At 31.9% G+C, this 21,409-nt stretch overlaps 1 protein-coding gene across 5 annotated transcripts in view; it reads right to left on the reverse strand.

The window, feature by feature from the left end:
• The window catches only part of LOC126883113 (Ig-like and fibronectin type-III domain-containing protein 2), a 1,605,319-nt gene that overhangs the window by 1,245,456 nt on the left and 338,454 nt on the right, over positions 1-21,409 (reverse strand). For all 5 annotated transcript variants that reach the window (XM_050648382.1, XM_050648360.1, XM_050648367.1 and 2 more), the window contains one exon: positions 17,511-17,548. The gene's annotated coding sequence lies outside the window, so the exon portion shown is untranslated. The remainder of the gene's footprint in view (positions 1-17,510; positions 17,549-21,409) is intronic.

The following is a 21,409-nucleotide window of genomic DNA, read 5'->3' on the forward strand; positions in this document are numbered from 1 at the left end:
TGTCAAAAAATATGAATTCGCTCAAGAGTAAATTACCTTTATTATAAATATGGTACATTGTATATTTCACAATGTCAAACATTTTTTATTGTGAAAAGTTGTTTGGTAATAAAAACTATCTTTTAATATGTAAATTCATTCTTCTAATTGGAAAAAGGCCTTCTAATTGGCCCTCGGACTAAGGCGACTAATTAAATGTTATGTACACAGTGTGCTTTACTATGGCGCAGAATCATGGACATTAAATCAAAATGCATTAAATCGATTTAACGCGTTTGAAATCTGGACATTTAGAATAGTGTTAATTAAGGATTTCATAGGCAGGTAGAGTCTTGAATATAGAAGTGTTAAGAAGAATAGGCAGAGAGCGGGAAACTGAAAACACAATAAAAAGAAAGCAAATTGCAGTATCTCGGACATGCGAAAGGAATAACATCTTGAGATTCATAATTCAAGTAAAAATAGAGGGTATGAGAAGCTTAGGAAGGAGAAGTGTTTCCTGGCTGAAGCACCTGAGAGAATGGTTTGGTTACAGTTCAAGGCAGGGCCGGTTCTAGAGTTCTGAGCGCCGCGGGCAAAGTAAAATTTGGCGCCCTTTCATACAAAAATATATAAAAAAAAATATCACTGCAAATATAAAAACAAGCAGAAAAGGCAAAAAATTAAAATTTCACTATAAAGAACTATGTAAAAATATATTTACTTAAAAAATAGCACAATAGATATTATTAATAACTGATCCAACATATGCCATAGCATAAGGCAGTTCAAACGACAAAGGAGCGAGATAAAAGATAAAGATAAATGCACATTGTTAACAAGCAGAAAGAAATGTGTACAATATTGTGCAATACCAAAAAAAGATGTTGATTGTGCGCAAGATAGCTGCATCCCCAATGACTAAATTGAGGGAGCGGCATCCATACGGCATAAAAAAAGCACGACGATATTCTTTGCAAACACGAGCTTGTACACCCTTATTTTTTCCATTCATGTTAGAGCCACTTTTATATCGTTGGCCTTACAATCATCTAAATTCAATTAAAAATAATTCATTGATTTTTTATTACTTATCTCATATAATGAGTAGGACTATGATTCGATACTTAGAACCAAACTATGGGAAGCAATGGAAGACATCGAAGTTGCACGAATATTAATAAGAGCAGTAAAAGCACTCTACAAGAATAACAAAGTAGCTATCAAAATGGATAATAGAATATGCAGTTCATTTAGGATAATACAGTGAAAACGACTTAAATCCTTAGTAATATGCAGGGTGTTTCTAAATAAGTGCGACAAAGTTTAAGGGCTACATGAAAACATAATGAGAGTTTCTATAAACGTATGTCCGCAAATGCTTCGTTTCCGAGATAGAGGGTGTTGAAATTTTTCTTACAAACTGACGATTTATTTATTGCTTTAAAACCGGTTGAGATATGCAAATGAAATTTGATGGGTTTTACGAGATAATTATTGCCAATTTATTTGACATTTGCTCAAATTAAGAATTTTATATCTACCATTGGCGCGAATTCGGGCAATACACTGAAACTAATGGTCTGATTAAAAAAACTACGCCTCTGAGATATTTCAAATAAAAAGTCATTTTGGAATTCCTCGTTTAATTTGTGATATAAAAATCTATCTTTCCCTTTTTTTTATGCAACGCGCCGTTTTTATGCAAAAAATAAAACATCTTAACCTTACAAAGTATTCGAAATAAGTTTCTATTATATTCATATGAAAAAAAAATTGCCATTTCTAATTCATTCATACCCAGTTTATTGGCAGTCAAAATTGTTAAAAGGAGAAATAAATCACTTTTCAATGAAAGAATAGGTAAATTTATTTACTTTTTATTTATTTACTACTATTTATTTATAACACGGATGGGAATAATAATTTTTCCACCTACCTCTACCGAAAGTATACTTTTCCGGACCTGATTGTAGGGAGCAAAGTTGTACTTTTCCTCCCTAGGGAGGAAAAGTAAAAGTGACGTCATGGTATTTCATTCATGAATAATAACTTATTGACGCCCTGTAAAATATCTATTTCCTATTACGTAATATCTATACATTTTAACGTTTATTTATAAAACAACCTGTACTTTGCAGAATAGTAAAAAACAGTAAATTGTTATTATGAGTTAACAATGTTTACATTAATAATTTGACTTATATTTGACAGTTGACAGTTATATTGTACCTACTTGCTAGTTTTAGTTCTAATATTTTTTGTTGGTTAGTTACATAAATAAATTAAGTAAAAATGAAAAAATGACTTGTTATTTGAGGAAGGTGGAAAACCATATGTATAACATGGGAGTAAAGTCCCTTTTCCTCCCTTGAATGATTACTGCCCTCCGCTACGCGTCGGGCAGTAAACTTCATTCTCGGGAGGAAAAGTAGCACTTTCCTCCCTTGTTATACAAATAGCTATTAAAATATCACTTCAAATGCCTACTTACCGAAATTTATATAACATAAAAATAAAAAAAATTGCCTACCTAATTAATACCAAAATACCACAAAGTCTCAATATCTGACAAATCTTTGTTTTATTTCAATATATTTATTACACACCCACGGACACACGCCACTCTTGTTAACGCAAAATTTACAGAACAGAAAGACAAAATTATTTAACTTTAACCATTGAGGCGTATATAACATTCCTGACATAATATACAAGCGCCAGTATTATAATATCCCTGACTATTCATCAATTTGATCTTTGTCAATTTTTTTAAGTATGTATGTACATTGTTACTTTAAGTGACACGTATAGGTCTGGATCCTGCGTATGAAAAAAAAGTTGATTAATAGCAAGCTGAAAATTTGTTAATAGCTTAAGGGTGTCTAGTCGGACAAACCTTGATATATGGGAACACTGGAACAGGGGACGTTTTAATTGTGGAACAGGTTAAAAATTTGGAACGGTCAGACCACGAAAACGGCACATGTATTTTGTCCGACAGAACAGACTTAAACTCTCCGAGCAGAGATTAAACTCTCATGCAAAAATTAGACTGCTATTTATCACCAAATGGGCGTTTTAATGAGTGGAACATGTAGAATATGTCAAATGACAGTAATTATGACAGGTGATAAATAGCAGTCTGATTTTTGCATGAGAGTTTAATCTCTGTTCGTAGAGTTTTCTGTCGGACAAAATAAATGTGCCGTTTTCGTGGTCTGACCGTTCCAAATTTTTAACCTGTTCCACAATTAAAACTGCCCCTGTTCCAGTGTTCCCATATATCAAAGTTTATCCGACTAAGCACCCTTAAGCTATTATCAAATTTTCAGCTTGCTAGTAATCAATTTTTTTTCATACGCGGGATCCATACCTAGTAGGTACTTGACAAAAATGTCTTTTTAAAAACTGAACAAACTTTTTATTTCGTAAAAAACATTTTAGTCTACATTAATATTGTATAGGTGATTAAAATTCTTAGGTTGCATTACATTGATTAGAGAATTTTTGTTTTTGTCTATTAATCTTTTTTTGAGTTATTGATTCTGATTATAGCTACTTAGTAATAGTTTTCTTATTATTAAAATTATTATTTTAAAAAATAATGAATGTAAAAAATATTTTATTTTCATATCGGCATCCCTCAAAATTTTGCGCCCCTCAAAATTCGGCGCCCCGGGCGGTCGCCCGGCTCGCCCGCCCCTTTATCCGGCGCTGGCAAGGCAACTGTTCAGAGCAGCTGCCTCCAAGGTCAAAATAGTCATGATGATTGCCAACCATCGTCACGGAGATGACACTTAAAGAAGAATTGGAAAAAATAGAACTGAACACTTGAACTGAATATGAACCCTTAGACGTTGGGTATTGCTAATTTGGAAAAAAATTTAAATTTTTTTTTCAATTAGAGGGATGTAGTTACATATTATTAAAACATAGTTTTTAACTTTTCATTCATTGCTTTTACATATTTAATTCCTCAAATTTGTTTATGTGTAATTAAATTAAATATTCTACCCAGTTACTTATCTTATACTATCATTACTCATTACCAATTTATCTCAACATCATCTCGTTACGAATATAAATAATTTTATTATACACCGTCCTAGAACTGTCGTAATGAGTTTGGTGTTTTTAAAGATATGATAATTTTGAGATTTAAGTATATGATGATACGTCCATAGTTAAATACTTGCAGAAAAGTGAAACTGCTAATACTTACGCATACATTAGCACGGCTTGTAACTAGAGAGAGCTAGAGATGGGATTATCTATAAATTAAATGACTATTACGTTTTGCTGAAAACTGCAAGATAAGAAAATGATATTTCTAAATCAGGTGAAAAACAAGGATATTGCTAACAAGTTTAAAATAGATATTAAAATATAAATGAACTTGAAACCTAAATTGGATGAAGCGTTAAACTATGCAATAAGTATTGAACCATAAAACTGTAGGTACATTACCTACAGTTATGGTATAACTGGTTATTTTTGATTTTATTAATACTAAAATGGAATCATTTGTAAAATATACTAATCAGATAATCAGCCATAAAATTAAGTAATTATGCGATTGATTAATTGCAGCGGTGTTTTTGGTAACTTTATTAAATCAATCACTAATTTACTTGCATAATATTGTTATTGCAAATTTTATACGCCATTTCTGAGGAATACAAGTTAAAATATAATTGTCCAAAAAAGTTTAGTACTATACTATAGTGTTACCATTTTGGTACCATATCATTGTGTTTAGGTCGTTGGGTGTTTACCATAACATAACTATACTAAATTTACAATCAAGATGCAGTAAAAATAAACAAACCAAGACACGTTCAATGCTCCTAGGAGCACTCCCGAATTATAATTTACAATGTAGTCAAGGTATGTATATACATTTTACATCCCAAATCATGATCCAAAGTTTATACATTGTAAATTATGATTTGGGAGTGCTTCTAGTAGCATCTAACGTGTCTTGGTTTGTTTATTTCTACTGCATCTTGATTGTAAATTTAGTATAGGTATCTAGTGCTCATATAATTCTATAATGAAGACCAAGGGGGACGGGTAGATGATATACTGTAGTAATTCTTTATACATCGATGCTTAATTTGATTAAAATCACATGTAATTTACAATATTTTAAATAAAATATATTATCAATGAAAATTAAACTGTTAGTACTGTTTAACCCCCATCATAGCCTTTGATTATATCCGGTCTGACACAGTTGCAGGCGAAATGTCAGGAAGAAACAATTAGATATTACCACGGTCTATAAACCTCGTTAACAATTTAACAAATCAACTGCCTATTTATTCCTTTACAATATTATTTTGATAATAAATAACGCTTTTTTTATATTTTTTTTCTTTCGCATTAGGTATTCTGCATCACTACTTATCTACTCTGGCATTATGGATGATCATAGACAAGTTTAACTGTATGGTAGGAAAGCCCAAGCCGGGACTTTTTGGGGTTAGTTGTATCGATGGTCATTATTTTGTTTTGTTTTGTGTATCTATTTTCAAACCACATTCAGTACTCACCATACCCAGCTTATTAATTGTTTGTTCCAGTTCTTCTGGAGAAGACCCCAATATAACTGTGTCATTAGCATATCGTAGGTTTTTTATTTTTCTTTCTCCTATTATGGCTCCACTTTGTCATTCCTCAAAAACTTGACTTCATCATATAGACTGAATAGAATGTGGGATATTATACATTCCTGTCGTACTCCAGATTTTTTCAAAGCACAATATTAACCCTTACATTAGTGGAATTATTTTATATACAATTCATGTAATAAATATACTTAGTGGATATTCTGACGTACCCATTTCTCTAAATATATGCCACATTTTCTCCCATTTTACGTTGTCGAAGGCCTTGGAGTAGTCAAAAACGCACAGTGTACATACATATTGTGAGAAATTACAGGAAATATAATATACTAATCAGTTTTTAATGGAGATGCCATATATGTATTAATCGGATTGATAATTATTATTGTTCGAGCAATTCACACCATGATTTGAATCCTAATGTGGCGTTTATGATTACTATAAAAACATCCATCTCATACTTGATAATTTTCTTGGGTCATCAGGTAGTATCATCTTACATTGTACGTGATTTGTGTCAAGGTGGGGATATTAGTTGCACATATGGTGATGGCAATTATTTGCCTAGAGCAAATTTACTGTGAGCAATGCGGCACACATCATTACGAATTTGTCTTTTACATAATAAATTAGCTCGTCGTTTTAGCTGATCAGTGGCATCCACCAGGTACATTTATTCAAAAAACATACATTTTATTAGTTTTAATGAAAAATCAAGAAATTTGAAGATTTTGTATTTATCTCTTCATTTCCACTATTTTACTATTCAAAAAATTTGTTTTTATTATTATTGAATAGATGCCCTCTTTAAACAAATAATACAAATGCATGCCGGGCGAAATTTTTGAGCAGAAATTTATTAAACAATTTTTTTAAACAAATTCAATATACCACATGTTTTGCTCCGGAAAGTGGTTTTTAGGTTTCCTGGGTCATTTTAAGCAAATGTTGTCTTCTGACATTTTTCTCAAAAGTTTTCGAGTTATGAGTGATTTAAAATCTGAAAAATAAGAAAATACGCATTTTGGAGGCTTAAAAACTCTTGTGTAAATTAATATTTTTGAGGTTACCAAGTGCCTAAATTGAAGTTTAAACATTTAGTTTCAAGATTCTAATGAGTAATTGAGGGTTATTTTAATATATACTTACCGTTGTTTTTAATTGTTATTACCTATACTATGCGCGTCCATTCTCTGTCGCACTTATACTTATTATACGTACTTAATGCGAAAAATGTCCAACAAACACTTGGCATTTATTAAAATTTTATAATTTATTATAAACATAAATTTTGTTTAATAATTTATTTATTTATTCAATTAACTATTGTCAATGTGGTAATTAAATACGCCAATCCTATAGTGCGTCAGAGACGCACGATATAGTGCGACTCGCGCTGGCTTAGAAGTCGACCGGATGTGTATAATTAACAATTAAAAAACAACGGTATAAATTGAAATAAGCCCCGATTATTCGTAAGAATATTGAAATTAAATGTTTAGACTTCAATTTTATCACTTATTGGCAACATCAAAAATAATGACACATATAATGGCATTAGATAATATAAGTTTATAACCTCGAAAATGCCTATTTGCGCATTTTCAGATTTTAAACTACATAGGTATAACTCGAAATCTAGTAACTTTTGAGAAAAATGAGAATGCTTCACGCAAGAAAATCTGGATAAAAGAGGATCTCACAAAAGGAGAGAGAGAAAATGAAAGCTTTAAGAAATAAAGCAAGAGAGATGAGGGAAAATGGAAAAATGGTCAAAATAGGATACAATAAAATCACAGTAGATGGTAAGGAATAGAGATGGAGTTATAAAGAAGAAAAAATAGTGGAAATAGCGAGTTCAAAAAACTACCAGAGCTGCATATACAAGGAACCAAGGAGGTGACATGCAACGAACAGGGAAAAAAGAATTTCTAATTAAGTTGGACAATGTTAATAAATGTTTAGTTTTAAGTAGTAATAAGAATAGGATTAGGAGTATAAATAATAAATACTGTATAAACATAAGATCAGAATAAATGCAATGGAGATGAGACATTTAAGAAGGATAGTTGGAAAGACAAAATGGGATAGATTAAGCAACGAGACTATTAGGAGAATGGCCAACCAAGAACCTATAATGAATAAACTAGAAAAGAGACAAATGAATTGGTATTGGCATTTGATGAGGATGCAACCCAACAGAATTACGAGAAGAATCCACGAAGCAAGGAACATAGCAAAAAGAAAAAGAGGCAGACCAAGAAAAAAATGGATACAGCAAATAGTAGAGGCAGGAAAAGTTAAAGGAAAATCACTCGAGGAATTCAAAATAATGGCGGAAAACAGAAAAGAATGGAAGAGATGGGTGAATTTAAATTAAAATAGGGATCCTAAATCCGACACCCTGATAGGGTACAAGGAAGGGGAGAAAGAAAGAGAAAGAAAGAGAAAAATGACAATGGACCTTTTTTGGTTATAATCATCCAAAAACCCTAAAAAAAATTTACGAAGCAAAAAAAATTATTTAAAAAAATTGTTTAAATAATAATTCTCAAAAAATTTCGCCCGGCACCTTTCAGATTTGATTAAGGGGACATTTTTGAAGAGTATCACAGTACGTCTTACAGATTTTGAACAGAATAGTATCTTAAATGGCGAGCACTCTTGAAAATGCAGTTCAAGACAGATCAACCATCGGATGAAGAGCCATATTATGATGATGAACGACAATTAATATTTTAATAGTGACGAAAATCAGCTGCAAGCCGCGCGTCATGGAGACTTACGCTATTTTAAGCGGCAACTTCTTGCAAATACTTTTCAGGATAAATATCTAATTTTGTAGATAGCTAATAATCAGATGCAGCTAATATTCAGAAACAATATTGGATAAGGTACTAGCCACATATTTTCTTAATAAATTATAAAAAAAAACTTATCCGTCTTCTCACTCCTTTGACAATAGTAGAAATTCCATGTCTTTACCCCCACCTATTCTATTCTATACCTTAAAATAAAACATAAACACAAAAAACATAAAAAAGTTTTAATATGCCCATATTAAGATTATTCCCTCGGTAAAAGATATACCAGCCAGCCGCTGATCTCTGTAATGGAGTATAATTTCAAATTTTGCCTTGGCCCGACACTATTGTTCACTACATTTTTTGTTATTAGCGGTATTACTAAGTTGTGTTTTGACCTGATTACATGGATAATTGGCAATGAAATATTCTGAAGATGGTATTGAATTTCAAATGCAAACATTAGATAAGAGCTGAGGAATTTGCAGTTAGAATACACTGCTCAATTAGCGGAGAGTCATAAATTATACACACCTTTTTCTGTTTGTAAAATGAATTTGTGGACATTCTCTTCTGTACTGATATCGTGTTTAGAATGCGTGCGAGGAGCACAATGTAAATCTGACCATTTTTTGGTAAGAACAGGACATAATGCTAATATAAAGAAAGACAACATAACAAATAAACAAAATCATAAGACAATTCAACAACGAAATAATAAAAGATAAAAGTGCTTCACACAAGGAGTACGAAGAACGAATAATCGACAGACTAAACGAAGAACCAAAAACATCAGTCTCAGAACAAGATAGAAAATGATAAAAGAAACTGTTTTAAATACGAACAAATGAACCTTAATGAAACCTTATATAAATCACTAAACAAATAGAATAGAATAGAATAGAAATATTATGCTTTATTGTCACTGAAAATTATACAATTTTTTGGACAAAGCTTAACATAGGGTCACAAAAAAGATATACATAACAATAACAAATACAATTTTATGAAATTAGATAAATCGTCAATAAAAAAAATTTAAACAAGTTAAGAAAGTGAAGTAAAAAACAAAACCAATATATTGCAAAATTACTATAAATTGCAAAAATTGAATATACAACATACAGTGAGCACGTAAAGGTTGGAATAAATTCATTTTCTCGAGAATGGACGATTCTGAAAAAAAATCCCGAAACAGGTCAATTTTTATTTTTAAATTACGACTTTTTGGCATATATATCATACTAGTGACGTCACCCATCTGGGCGCGATGGCGTCATCGAGGATTTTTTTAAATGGGAATAGGGGTCGAGTGATAGCTCATTTGAAAGGTAATTCAATTTTCTATTCAGTTATACAAGCATTAACATAATTATTTATATAGGGTGTCCAAAAAAAATTTTTTTGGATTAAATTTACTGACATAAAAAGAAGAATGCAAGTAATTTATTTATTTCAAAATACATTTACTGCTCTCAGACAACAGAAAAAAATGTTTATTTGAAAAATAATCATTGCTTTTCGCTTAAATTAAATGTTCAAACTGTCAAGAGGAAGGTAGGTGGCTGCTTTATTACTGAATTTATTGTTATTTAAACAAAAAACAATATTTATTTGTCAAATAAACATTATTTCCTGTTTTCTGATAGGAGTAAAATGTATTTTTAGTTAAATAAATTACACACATTCTTCTTTTTATGTCAATAGATTTAATTAAAAAAAAATTTTTTGGACTCCTTGTATAAATAATTATGTTTATGTTGATATTACTGAATAGAGAATTGAATTACCTTTCAAATGAGATATCACACGACCCCTATTCTTATTTAAAAAAATTGTAGATGACGTCATCACTCCCAAATGTGTGACGTCACTAGTATGATATATATGCCAAAAAGTCGCAATTTAAAAATAAAATTGACGTGTTTCGGAATTTTTTCCCAAAATCGTCCATTCTCGAGAAAATTAATTTATTCCAACCTTTACGTGCTCACTGTATAATAAAACACAAACAAAGGAACTAATAAGTTTAAGCTGCTGTATGTGACACCCAAATATAGATAAATACACTTTAGTTACTTGTACATTACAGGAATTTCTTAGTTAGTCATTAAGAAACTCTTCTACTGAATAATATGGTCAAAAAAATGGTATGATAAGGAACGCCAAAAGTACAAAGCAATAAGAACAATAGGAGTCAAAAATTTAACAAATAATAGTGACAGCTAGTAGCAGACAAGAATTAATACAGAGTATTTAGGAAAATTATGAAGAAAACATGCAAAAGCAAGAAAATAAAATACAACGAAAACACACTCAAAGAGAAGAAAAATAAAAAAAGGAAATCTGGGAAACAAGAAAAATTGAAAGAGGATATCCCCGGAGAATAAAAATAACCCATATAAGAAAAATGCCGAAGGGATGAACTAGAGGAAATAATGAAAATTTGGCAAACGAACTTTACACAAAATGTAAACGAAAACGAATAAGAGAGTAAAACAATCTATGAAATTGAAGATGACTACATGGTAACAGAAACACTAACAGAAGAAGAAATAAAATAGGAAATAAAGGGACTGAAAAAAGCCCTATAATAACAGACATATCATCTGAAATAATGAAAGCAGGAGGAAAAAAGCTACATAAGGAGATGCATGAACTGATAAAAGCATATTGGAAACAGAAAACAATACCAGGAGAGTGATCCATAGCAAGAATATAATGCCAATCACACAAAAGAGTTGAAAAAGAAGGTAAAATTATAAGGAAAAAGCCAATATCAGTACGCGGAGATGATATTGGGCGAATAGCATTTAGAAACAATAAGTCGATGACAGAACCAATATTTGCCCTAAAAGAAATATAAACAATGTAGCGATCATCACGTGCATCATGTACTGAAAATTTTCTTAAGAGTATTGCACTCAAAAATTAACAACAACTAATAGAAGTACAACTAAAACTAAGCGTCTGGTTTAATAAACAAACTTGGAACCAAAGAAGCACTAAAGTTTTGCAGGTCAAAGATGTTTGTTTCAAAGATGTAGGGATATAGACAACCGGTATATCTATGTTATATCAACTTCGAAAAGGCCTTTGACCAGGTCACGCACGACAAATTGATGTGTATTGAAACAGGTGTAAATTGATGACTAAGACCTCCGTATTATCAAAAATGTATATCTGTCAATCTCAAACATACGAATTGGTCAGAATACGACGGAAGCAGTGGAAATACGACATGGATTAAGTCAAGGGTGTATTTTATCGCCTCTAGTTTTTAATGTCTGTTCCGAATTTATTTCTAAAGAAGCGTTAGATAAGAATGCAAGTATTACCATAAACTGAATTAATGTCAACAATCTCAGATACTCAGACGACACGGTACTAATTGCTTCCAATAAGAAATAGTTGCAAGGATGGGTAAAAGGGTAACCGAAAGATATGTTGAATATAGGCTAAAACTTAATAATTCTACGACAAAACTTACGATTGTTACCAACACGGAGTTACAAGCGATGAATATCAGAGCGTGAGAAAGAGTCCACAATATAATATCACCTATTTGGGAACAACCAACGTTAACTATAACTTGATACAAAAAAAGAAATAAGAATACGCATTGAAAAAGCCAGAATTGCCTTCTGTAAACTAAAGATTCTCATTAACAAAGATATTATTTCTTCTTCTTCTTTAAGTCCCGTGCCCAAATTTTTAGGCGTGGGTAGCTTCTATAACAATTTGCCGATATCGTTCTCGATCTTGTGCGGCATGTAACAATTGATCTGCTGATAAGCCAGTCCATTGACGAAGGTTTCAGAGCCATGAATATTTCTTCCGACCAATTCATCTTTTTCCGTCGATCTTTCCATTGAGTATTAACTGCAGCATCCTGTATCTGCCACCTTTCATTATATGCCCCAGATATTCAAGTTTTCTCTTTTTTATCATCTTGGTTAAATCACCTTCGCCTTGACCTACTCTGTTTAAGACCTCTCTGTTTGAAATGCGTTAGACCCAAGATATTCTGAGCATTCTACGATACGACCACATCTCCAAGGCTTCTAATTTGTTCATCATGTTAACCTTCATGATCCAGGTTTCACATCCATATAGTAATACAGGATACACTTAACATTTTAGGAACTTGATTCTTAGTTGTAAGTTCAGCTAAGAGTTGCTCAGAATAGATCTAAGTTTCATAAATGCTCCTCTCGCAATTTCTATACAAGTTTTAATTTCTTCATGCGGATTTAGTGTCTAGTTTATTCAACATCCTAGGTATTTAAATTGGTTAACTTTTGTCATTGGTTCATCACTGACAATTAGTTGCATAGGTTGCATAGTTGCAAAGATATTACATTAACCTTAAAATCAGATTAATATGCTGCTCCATAATCTCCAGATTAATGTACGGCATGGACAACTGAGCCTTTACAGAGACACTACTGAAAAACATCGAGCTCATTGAAATGTGGATCTACGGACGAATATTGGGGATAAGTTGGGTTGATCGGATAAGAAATGAAATAGTTTTACATCGAATGAAAAAAAGCAAAGAAATAACAGAAACAATAAAAATTTGAAAGTTACAATATTTCGGCATGTAATTATTATAGATACAGATAGGTACAGCCTTATTCACCCCACAATACAGGACAAGATTGCCAGAAAAGGGCTCAGGCCAAAGAAGGACATCCTGGCTCTGAAAATTTGACCGCATTTGAATAAAATTAATATCACCAAAGTTTATCTTATACAAGAAAATTCGTACATTATTACCAGGTGTACGTGTTAATGTTTTATAAATTTGCTTCGTGCTTTTTTATAAGGTTACCATATAAAACCACAAATTGACAATTCAGTCTTAATTATAGGATTATCAATTATGAATGATTTTGTTAAAAAAAATCAAACATATATTTTAGCCTTGACAATAACTAACTATAAAGCATCAATCATTTTCCTAGTTCCATAGCTAGAACCTGCTTGAATCACAATGTACACATGCATGATTTGCAGGCAATGATAGAATTGACCTTCTCAAGGCTAACCACTTCTTTAACATTGGTAATATCTCAGTAGATATATAAAATCAATGTCCATTAAAGAGACTAATTATTTCTAAAGGCGAGAGTAATTTTAAACAACAATTCGATACATAATTCAGTGCATATTGGGAATTTTCATTTTATATACATATAAAGTATATAAACATGACAATATGTGTATACATATACATATTTCCATTTTGAGATTTCGTGAGTGAGAATATAAATAAATAATAGTTTTGTTTGGATTATGGTCTGTGATTAATAAATCACTGTATTCTTGTTCAATCGTTTCGTATACGTGCGAAGTGCCATTATAGGCCAGGCTAACAAGACAAAAATATACCCTGGTCGTGACACTTCAGCAGACAGGGTACTGAAGCGTTTTTTCGACAGGTAATACCTATAGGAACAAATTATAACTATTTCCTGCGTAGGATCTGGCGGCCATTTTTATTTATAAACAATTAACTGTCAAAAAATGACATTTCCCCTTTTTTTCAAATCAACGGAAAACAGTGAAACTTATGATTTTTTTAGTACAAATATCTTTGAGATTATGGAAAAAGCTTTAAAATGACGTATTACAAAGTTTGATATACTCATTTATTGTTAATATATTTGTGAAAAAAGGTCGGAATTACAAAAAAAAATATTTTCTCAAAAACTGTTGTAAAAATTAGTGTACAGCTTTGAAATTTTTGCCAAATGAGAGTTCTTTGGTGCTTAATATGTGATAAAAATTCAAAGCGATTCATTCAATTGTTTAAATTTTATGCAAATTGTTTATCCCAGAGAGCATTTTTTTGCAATAACATAAGTCAGAAAAAAATGAAGTTAGCACCATTCCACAGGTGTCAAATGAAAGAGTATGAGCTACATTTTCAACATGGTTTAAAAAAGTGAATAAAAAATGCATTTATTAGTAATAAATAATTATGCAAAGGTATCGTCAATTTTTCGTTATAAACTTTTTGAATAACTTTTTCCAAAAGAATTAACTTTTTTACCCTGTTTTAAGTGCACAACTACCAAGTAATGTTATCTATATCATAATTGATAAAAAATTGTAATAAATATATATAATTTCTTATATAACAAAATAAAAGATTTATAAGGAAAGATTTACGACACTTTTGCATAATTATTTATTACTAATAAATGCATTTTTTCACTTTTTTAAACCAAGGTGAAAATATAGCTCATGCTCTTTCATTTGACCCCTGTGGAATCGTTCTAACATCATTTTCTTCTGACTTATGTTATTGCAAAAAAAATTCTCTCTGGGAAAATCAATTTGAATAAAATTTAAACAATTGAATGAATCGCTTTGAAATTTTTATTACATATCAAGCACCAAAGAACCCTTATTTGACAAAAATTTCAAATTGCAAATTACAGTACAGCAAAATCAGTTATTGCAAAAATAATTTTTTTGCAATTCCGACCTTTTTTCGCAATTATATTAACAATAAATGAGTATATCAAACTTTCTAATACGCCATTTTAAAGCTTTTTCCATATTCTCGAAGATATTTGTACTAAAAAAACCATAAGTTTCCCTGTTTTCCATTGATTTGAAAGTGAAAGATGCCATTTTTTGACACTTAATTGTTTATAAATAAAAATGGCCGCCAGATCCTACGCAGGAAATAGTTACAATTATTTACTCTTATAGGTATTACCTGTCAAAAAACCCTACAGTACCCTGGCTGTTCAAGTGTCATGGAAAAAACCTTATTACCCTGGACTATTAGCAATGAACACTTTATTTAAAACTTAGACTACATTTTTAGACTAAGGGCCGAGATAGGTAAAATTTTCTAATTTTCTAATTTTCTGCGTCAATTTTCAGTGGCACATGCATCGACAGTGGAAAATAAAACTGTTTACTTATAGACGGGATTAATAAATTAACGCGTACCCCCCGTTAAGACAGGCAAAATGCCCTCACTCTCAGACCCTGACCTATGTGCTACGCCTCTTACCGCGTCCCATTTGTTAACTCATTTAGGAGAAAAGTGTCTAGTTAAAGACTTATTAAATTATCTAAGGCCTAAGATCAATCAATATTTTGTACCAACTCTAAACTTATTGTTAAACTTTTCTTTAAATAAAAAAACACTATTGATACAATATTTACCACTCTATAAAACGTGTATCTAATTTAATTCAAATGTTCTACACTTTATCAAAATCTGTTTAATTCAAATCTGCACTTTGGCATTCTTCCTATTGGATGATAAACGTCTCGACATGGAATATGACCAAACCATCTTAACCTATGCTCTCTCATTTTGGCATCAATTGGTGCCACATCTAGACTTCCCCTAATATACTCATTTTTAATAAAAATAAATAACCATTTTCAATTTCGTTGCAACACGAAACTACAGCCGCATCATTATTCTAGTTCAATCAGAGAGTACAGCAAGGACCTCCACCGGTTTCGATACGTATTAGTCTCTCATCAGAAGGCACATATGCTGCTCTCTCTAAACCAACTAGAACAAACCCCGACGTGCAGTCACGGATTGCAATGAACGAAATGGCAGAGATACCCTAGCGGCCACTGCTAGCAAAAAACTAAGTTTTCAATCTGATAGCACATAAAACAACATCAAAAAAAGGTTACTCTACATCCTACCAGATTTAAAACAATGGGAACCTTTTCTGGTAACACCTCCGAGGCTTCTACAATTTGCAAACCATAACTGAGTTGCTGAGACTAAGGAAGATGAAGGAATTTTACAATTTATAATTCACGTCCCATCTGCTCAGCGCGGTAAAAATCCAACGAGAATGGTTCCCTTCGTATTCCAATCAGAGTAAACATGTAAATCAAAAAGAAATAACCATTTTCATTTTCGTTGCAACACGAAACTACAGCCGCATCATTATTCGAGTTCAATCAGAGAGTGCAGCAAGCACCTCCACCGGTTTCGAAAATTATAAATCTCTCATAACAATGTTACTCTACATCCTACCAGATTGAAAACAATGGGAACCTTTTCTGGTAACACCTCCGAGGCTTCTACAATTTGCAAGCCATAACGGATGCTGAGACTAAGGAAGATGAGGGATTTTTTTTACTCATTTTTAACTTTTTTTTTTCGTCACTGCACTCATCCATCTAAGCAGCTTCATTTCCGCCACATGCATTCGTTGTCCCTCTTTCTTTTTCACTGCCTAATATTCAGTTCCGTACATGATAGCCGGTCTTATCGCTATTTTATAGAATTTTTTCTTCAGCTTCATTGGAATTTTTCTTTTACACAACACACCACTCGCTTCCTTCCAGTTCATCCATCCAGCCCTAATTCTACTGCATGCATCTCGATCTATTTCTCCATTACTCTGTAATACCGATCCCGGGTACTTAAAACTATTGCTTTTCGCAATAATGTCACCATCCAAAGATACCATTTTATATGTAGTAACTCAATCTTTAAATGAACATTCCAAATACTGTGTTTTTGTCCTACTAAGTTTTAAACCTTTTTCCTCCAGAGGTTGTCTCCACTGTTCCAGTTTTTGTTCTAAGTCTCTTTTACTATTTCCTACTAACACTACATCATCAGCATACACTAAGCACCGTGGAATGTTACTCTGTAGTTTCGCTGTTATCTGGTCCAGAAAGAACGAGAATAAATTATAAGGACTAAGCATCGAGCCTTGGTGCAATCCTACTTTCACATATATCTCACAATCTTTCACAATACTCACCAGGGACTTCTTTCTTATTGAGTGCCCACCACAGAATCTCTCGAGGAACTCTATAATATGCTTTCTCAAGATCAATGAATACCATATGACCGTTTGTTTCTTTATTCCTGTATTTTTCCATCAATTGTCTTAGAATGAAAATTGTACCTGTTGTTGATCTGCCCTGCATAAAGCCAAATGTATTATCGGATATTTCGGTTCTTCACGTATACGTGTATCAATTACCGTCTACCATATTTTCATGGTGTACCACTAATAGGTATTTGTAATTTTAATATGAAAATAGTGTGATACATTAATACTAAAACTAAACGTACCTGTATAGGTCAAAGTGAAATCCTCAAAGCTTAGTAACCTATAAAAAATAAATAAATATTAATTAATAGATATTACTAACCAAAAATTATTCAATTAGTTGGTAATGTAACAATATTTATACATATAATAGAGAACTATTTTTTTTAATGGCGTAGACCTTCCATCATACAGCCAGACCAAATATAAATAAGATAAAAAATATTATATATTATGATAAACCTAAACCCCTAACACAATAGTATGATGAGTAAAGCAACATCAGGTGAACAAGAACACTCTTTTGCTGCCTAGGGACCGACCAAGACCATTCATATACAGATAATAAAGGCACAGAAAAAATCACTTATGGCAAGATTATGTACGGCCAATAACAAATCTGAATAAAACAAAGAACCTCAGTATAGGCGTAGAGACGAAAGACTTAATTTAAGAGGAAAACAAAAACAACCTAATAAGGAACCGAAGCAAAGAATCCGACAAGTAGCAAATTAAAGAAAGAAAGATACAGTTCTTTGTGAATGGGTGGTTAAGGAGCTTTTAAAAATATAAAAATATGCAGGCTGTTACATTGAAAATAAAGATTTTGCACTATGCTTGACTTGCGTGAATCACCCTGTACATTTAAATTTTTGGTCTAAAAATTTGTGATTTACATTTAAAAGTTGACCGTCTCATCGTTTTTTTTATTTTTTAAAATAAGAACACAAACAATTTAATTCCATAACTGGTTTTCACATTTCTGTTAAATTGTTATTTAAATGAGATGGTTGTATCATTGTCAAATTTGGTAAACGGTATTACATATTACCAAGTGATGAAATGATATTATTACCGTGTATTTTTTATATAAAAATAATTAATATCCTAGTTATTGACAACAGGTCTGCATAATGATATAATAATATATGTAGTCGATTTTCCGTACCATTTTCGTAGATTTTTCAACCTTGATGTTCTTTTTCTACCAGGCTGCACTAGCCCAATAAATGACCGTTTTGGAGTGTAATTTCCAGGGGCAACTCCGATTTGCATGAAAATTTGGATTTAGGTTCTACTTACCCTCCACTTCAAAGAAGAATTTGTGCAGTTGGTTGCTTTTACTTGGGGGGTGATATTTACCCCTTCTCGGAGAGTGAAAAACGCGTGTTTAAAATAAGGCCGGAAATAGATAAATTGACTTATTTCAAGCACCTTTTGTTCTATAAAGTTTTTTACGTTAGTCAATACTTTTCGAGTTATTCGCAATTTAAAATGTTGATTTTTCGACAAAAAAACTACGTTTTCAGACCGTTTTTCCCAAATAACTGAAAAAGTAAATATTTTATCGAAAAAAATATTTTTAGCAAAAGTGTAGCCTATAAAAAAACGAAAAAAATGGTGTACCAGTTAAGTCTAAAAATTGAGTAAAAGCAAAGTTGTAGCTCATGAAAAATTACTTTCTTATTAGTCTAATTCCAAATCGAATAATTCAACGCGAAATCATCGAATAAAGAAGCGTTTTTCGGGAAAACCTTATTAACATTTTTAAAGTATCGAAAAAAACGTATTATTTGTTTTTTACAAAAGTTTACAGCATCAAAAATAAACGAGTTACACTGAAAAAAAAGTTGGCCCCTTTTTTGGTAAAAAAAAAATCGTGAAAACCTCCCTCTATTTAGCACCTTAAATGAAATTAATCGTTTGGCTTTACCATCTATTTTAACTGTATGTGTATTGTTAATATTATCTATAAGTTTTATTGGTTTGAAGTGCTTATTTTTGAAAACATTTGGTTTTATATTAAAAAAAAAATTCTAAAAATTTTTGAAAAATTTCATTTTTTCAAAATAACTTAAAAAGTATTAGTGATAAGAAAAATCTTAAAGAGTAAAAAAATGTAGGTTTTGCCATTATAAATATGCTAGTTGCATTTTGTTTCTCCGTAAGACAAAAATTGGTTAAGATATGGCTGTTCAAAATTTGCATACACTCGTGATTAGTGACCCATTGATAGGTCTGGATCCCGCGTATGAAAAAAAAGTTGATTAATAGCAAGCTGAAAATTTGTTAATAGCTTAAGGGTGTCTAGTCGGATAAACTTTGAGATATGGGAACACCGAAACAGGGGCAGTTTTAATTGTGGAACAGGTTAAAAATTTGGAATGGTCACACCAGGAAAACGGCACATTTATTTTGTCCGACAGAACAGACTTAAACTCTTCGAACAGAGATTAAACTCTCATGCAAAAATCAGACCGCTATTTATCACCAAATGGGCGTTTTAATGAGTGGAACATGTAGAATATATCAAATGACAGGAATTATGACAGGTGATAAATAGCAGTCTGATTTTTGCATGAGAGTTTAATCACTGTTCGGAGAGTTTAAGTCTGTTCTGTCGGACAAAATAAATGTGCCGTTTTCGTGGTGTTACCGTTCCAAATTTTTAACCTGTTCCACAATTAAAACTGCCCCTGTTCCAGTGTTCCCATATATCAAAGTTTATCCGGCTAGACACCCTTAAGCTATTATCAAATTTTCAGCTTGCTATTAATCAACTTTTTTTTCATACGCGGGATCCAGACCTAGAAGCTTTCTCAATTATATCCCTTCCAAAAATAAACACTTTAAACCGGTGAGACTGACAGATCATATAAAAAATAGATAGGTAAGTAAATTGTTTGTAAAGCGGTAGCGATTAATTTCTTTGGGGAGCTAAACACGGCGAGATTTTCATGATTTTTTACAAAAAAAAAAGAGGGCCAACTTTATTTTGAACGTAACTCGCTTATTTTTAATGCTAAAACTTTTGTTACCAATTAAAACAAAGCTTTTTATAAACACTTTAAAAAAGTTTAAATGGGATTTTCCCGAAAAGTGCTTAATTTTTCGGTGATTTCACCTTGAAATATTCGATTTGGAATTAGACGAATAAGAACGTATTTTTCATGAGCTACAACTTTGTTTTTGTTTGATTGATAGACTTTACTGATACACCATTTTTTTGGGTTTTTTATACCCTTTTACTTAGGATATCTTTTTCGATAAAATATTTATTTTTTGAGTTATTTACGAAAAACCGTCTGAGAACGTAGTTTTTTTGTCGAAAAATCAACATTTTCAATGGCAAATAACTCGAAAAGTATTGACTTACGTAAAAAACTCTATAGAACAAAAGTTGCTTAAAATCAGGCAGTTTATCCATTTCCAGTCTTATCTTGAACGTATGTTTTTTCACCCCCGAGAAGGGGTGACTGTCACCCCCAAGTAAAAGCAACCAACGGCACAATTTCAACTTTGAAGTGGAGGGCAAGTAGAACCTAAATCCAAATTTTCATGCAATTCGGAGTTGCCCCTGAAAATTACACGGTATCGCCGAATTTCCCGTTCATTTACTGGGCTACACATTACGTTTCTCATTTTTATAAAGGTAGATCGGGTTTTAATTTCTGCGGTTGGATCCTAACTCTCATTTACATTACTGGGCCTCGATTTTTGACCCTTCGCTTCGTTATCGAACGTATTCGCTTCGTATACTAAACAGATACGAAACGAATACATTCGATAACGAAGCGAAGGGTCAAAAATCGAGGCCCTGCCGAGATACAAGTTTATCTACTTGGTCAAGTGTGGCATCTCAGTATATTTTATTTGTTAACTATCATATATAATTAACAAAGTGGGGAACCGATCCAAATATATCACTAGTCTTCTATAGAGCACTAATATGTTCAGTGATTAACTACGATTGTATTTTATATGGAAATGCAAATTTACCTCAATTGGAGATATTGGAAAAAAATAAAAAATAAGTGTTTACGACTCTGTCTTGGATGTATACAAAGCACACCAACACATATTTTAGAAATCGAAGCAGCAAAGCCTCCTTAGCATCTTAGACGGCAATTTTTATGTGATG

Source organism: Diabrotica virgifera, chromosome 1 (genome assembly GCF_917563875.1).
Source record: "Diabrotica virgifera virgifera chromosome 1, PGI_DIABVI_V3a".
Taxonomy (NCBI): Eukaryota; Metazoa; Arthropoda; class Insecta; order Coleoptera; family Chrysomelidae; genus Diabrotica; species Diabrotica virgifera.